Here is a 4,673-nt window from a genome sequence, read left to right on the forward strand (position 1 = left end):
ATGCTTTTCATAGGCTCAGAATTTTAAACAAACATATTTTTTCATTGTGATAATTTAAAATAATATTTTAAATTGTGGTGTTTTATTTTACATGTTACTTGGCAATTATTTTTCCCTGAGGCCTTTGGTAGTTTAATTTTCAATTGAAAAAAAATAGTAGCGTTCTGATATAATTGACCATTTCTACTTTCACTTGATTCTGTAACTGCATGTTCAGCAATAAGAGTGAAAATATTTTCACAAAGTTAACATACACAGTTGTAGGTGTATGGAGGATAATGGAATTTATGGTCTTTCTAGATAATAACTAAGATTAAAAATATATAATAAAATTTAAAGTCAGAAGTCAACTATGTACTGCCATTTTATTTTTTTAAGGGGGAAAAGTTTTCTAAATCTTTATTACATATCTTCGGAACTCAGCTGTAGTTTGTAGCAATGTAAAGGCAAAATATTTTGTGCAAAAAAATGAGTATAAACATAAAGCATTCCTTTCAGTGGTATACTGCAATATTTACAATAGCTAACAGCATGACTTTTGGAAACTTGAGCATATAATAGCAATCTGTCATTTTTCTCCAAGTTCATTGACATTGTCAAGGCATATTTAACTCAGCAGGAGAATTTAAATTTCATACTTGGTGATTTCATGAAGCATTCTTCTTACCCTGAGCTTTCATCTAAAAACTCCCTTTTCATTTCTTTCAATAAATTACCATCTATTCATATCTCATAGCTTCATTAGAATTTTCAGATGCAAATAATCAAAACACCACCTGCTTTCAAACTATATTTATATAAAAGTTTACTTCTGATTTGTGATTTGGATAATGGCTGAGGAAACGTTTATGAATATAATCTCTGTGGGCAAGCAGAGTTAGAGAGTTTGGTCAGAATCCCTTGTGGTATAACATGATCTGTTTTACCAGTTGGCTTGAATTTAAATTGGTTGTGTTGTATTAGACTGTTATTACCACTGGGGGAAAATAAAACTAGGTAAGACAAAAATCTAATAAAGGCATTTGAATTTTAATAACTAAAACAAAAAGAAAACTATTTCTTTAGTAGAAACTGTGTGCTTCTAGTAGTTTTATTCTAATTCCACCTGATAAAGAACATCCCATTCAAACCAGGTACATAATATATTGCAGTATAATTCTCCTCTACCTGCACCAGCCCCAAACTGCTTGTCCTCTACATTCCTATGATTTAAAAGTATAGTACAGTCTTCCAATTCTTGAAGGAATGAGACCTAGTCCTTTTCTTAATGTTCACAATGCTAATACCGTTTATTTAATTTATATGTTACCACAGTTATGTGCTAAGGACTATACATACTATCTTTGTATTGGCTATCAAAGACAAAAAAAAAGAAAAAAAAAAACTATTCAAACAGAAGCTAGATCTAATGACATAATTTTGTAAGATAATACCAGGAGATATTATCTTGCCTGTAGTATATCATATACATTTTGTCAAAGAGGAAGCTATACTTCGGTTATTTATCTTGCTCTATCAAGGTACACACAGGTAAAAGAAAGAGCTGAAATGAACCATTTCTTTTCATTGTATTACATGGTTTCTGTCTATTTAAACTTTGAAACTATGTAATAAAATAATATTTTATTGATATAACTTGGATTCACTTTTACTTTCCATTTGTATTTCATGGACCCAAGTCCAGAGTCCTGAAAATTCACACTTAATTTGCTTTCATATCTGCTTCACGATCACCTCCCTACTTCCACCCTCATCCATTCTTCCATTATGCTTTCCACTACCAGCTAGAATCCTTTAAGTCTAAAAATTGCATTTACTTAGTATAATGCCACAAAACATGAAATTTGATGTTTATTTGCAAAGCCTTTGTTTTGTTTTATTGCTTATTAAATACGTTTTTCATTTCCATTACTGTTGAAAGTGTAAAAATTAATAAAGGGGGACCTCACTAAAATGGAGTTGGAAACTAATCTCTCATGCAGTACCACTCCATGTGAATTACAGGAAGAATTGTCAATTATAGGCCACAAAACATAAATTATCAACAGAAAAGGGTCATTAATAACAGGCCCCAACAGGGAAACATATATTCCATTCCCTATAAGAAATTGACTACTCCAGCAACTGGCCAATGAGAAGCTGTCATCACATGAAATCTCACTTTGCTCCAATGGATTTTTGTTCAAATAACCCCTTTTAACTTCTTCCTTTTTCTCTATAAAATAATGATCCTCTCCTTTGTTTGTTAAACTTGCCTATTGCTTTTGCCATGGCAAGCTTGTCCTGAATTGCAATTCTCTGCTCTTTGGAATAAACCCATTTTTGCTGGTAAAAGTACTGACTTTTATATCTAAGGTCAAAAGATAATGGTAATAGATGTCTCATACTTCTTTTATTGCTGTCAGCAGGCTAGTAGGTCACTATGACTAGTGTGAATTGTTTTGAACTCTTTGAATTTTCTACTATCATTTTTATCTCCATCTATACTCAAATCTTATCTGTTCCACAAAGCACAATTAAAGTCTATCGCTTAGACAGACAACATTTTACCTGTTGCTTCATGTGTTTAACTTTCCCATTTATAAAATTGATCTGGACTTTATAGTGAGTTCTGTGTATTTTTCTATAATTAGCCTTTATTTAGTGTTTTAACATGTATCAAGAATCCTGATAACTACTGTGTTTTAATCCTCATGATATCCCATGAGTTATGCACAGTGATTAATCTTACTTAAGAAAAGTAGCTTATGTAAAGTTGCATAATTACTAAGTTAATACTAAATTTATTATTAGGTTTAGCTTTTTCACTTTTTGATTGAAGAATATTTGACTTTTTTTTATTCTCCACAAAGAGTGAAAATGTCTTTAGAAATCATAGAATTCATAGTCGTCATACTTCCTTTTAAACAAATTTTTAAAGGCTTTCCGTTGTAGTCACTAAGTAAATAGGGTTATTCATAAAGGAAATGGAAGCCAGTCATATATTAAAATTTTAGGCACACTTGGTTATGATACATTTATAAAAAACAGACTTATAAAAAAGGGAACATTATTCTGAGAGAAAAATATATACCTGGTTTTCAAAAACTAAATTTGTGCTACTGTTGACAGTTCAGTTCAGTTCAGTTCAGTCGCTCAGTCGTGTCCGACTCTTTGTGACCCCATGAACCACAGCACTCCAGGCCTCCCTGTCCATCACCAACTCCCGGAGTTTACCCAAACTCATGTCCGTTGAGTCAGTGATGCCATCTAACCATCTCATCCTCTGTCATCCCCTTTTCCTCCTGCCCTCAATCTTTCCCAGCATCAGGGTCTTTTCAAATGAGTCAGCTCTTGGCATCAGGTGGCCAAAATATTGGCATTTCAGCTTCAACATCAGTCCTTGCAGTGAACACCCAGGACTGATTTCCTTTAAGATGGACTGGAGACTGCATGATTAAATCTTGTCCTACCTGAGAATTCATCAGAATATAAATAACAAAAGCATTATTTCAAATATCTATTAATCAGGTTCTTTTCCCTTATAAGGGATAGAAATGAGGATGAATTGGAATTTAGCATATGGCCTAAGAATAAAACCCAGAAAATTTAATTCTTGTGGATAGCAAATTTTCAAAAATTCACCAGTATCATTTCTGTAATAAATATGGCTGCAAGATTTGTCTTTCAATCAGTTGCCACAGCTAAAGAAAAAATGAGAATCTTAATGTTTGTTCTCTAGGACAGAATTTGGCAAACTATGCCGTGACAGCTAAAATGGAATATCTATACAGGGCAAGGGGCAAAGAAAAGTCATCTCTTTCATATTTACTTCTTGGAGTAATAGAAATAGCATCTTAAAATTTTAAAGATTAAGAAAAAGACATTTGTAAACTTCAAGCTTTCAATGTCTTAAATTTTAAGTTCAAAATCCAATGTGGCATCTAGGTTACATTTGTATACTCCTTTGAGACAGTATTTCTATTTCTAAATATAATCAAAGAGAAAGAGGCCAATAAACTTTTGTTATAAAATATTGTATGTGGCAGAAGTAAAAAAAGTCACTTAAATTTCAATGGTAATTAGTTATTTTAATTTAAAATGCATCTTCTAAGGCTTTTAGTGTTGATGATGAGAGATTTGGTCTGACACTAAGTAAAGACTACAATGAAGCTGGAAAGAAAGAAGACATCTCAAAATAACAATATTTTAAATTAATTATGAGAAACAGTAAGCTGGCCAGCCAAGTAAGAAAATAAAATAATACAATTTTTACATTTGATGTTCCTTCTTGATTGTTTGGTTTTATGCAAGTATTAAAATTACAGTGTCAAAGAAAATTGACTACGCAGTAAGATTTTTCATAGTCATATATATTTAGAGCAGGTTTAGCTCTATATATAGAACATTGAATCTGTATGTTTCACAAAGAAAATAAACCTATTAATATGCCATAATTTATGTATTTTTGCACAAAGTATATTCTTATAAGAAAACTATTTGTTTAAAAACTATAAATCATTATGTTGTTTTGTGTAGTTGCTAAGTTGTGTCCAATTCCTTTGCAACACAATGGACTGTAGCCCACAGCCTCCTCTGTCCATGAGATTTCCCAGGCAAGAATACTGGTGTGGGTTGCCATGCCCTCCTCCAGGGGATATGCACAACTCAGGGATCAAATCCAGGTCTCCCAC

Source organism: Giraffa tippelskirchi, chromosome 2 (assembly GCF_054371585.1).
Source record: "Giraffa tippelskirchi isolate mGirTip1 chromosome 2, T2T-mGirTip1v1.2.pri, whole genome shotgun sequence".
Classification (NCBI taxonomy): domain Eukaryota; kingdom Metazoa; phylum Chordata; class Mammalia; order Artiodactyla; family Giraffidae; genus Giraffa; species Giraffa tippelskirchi.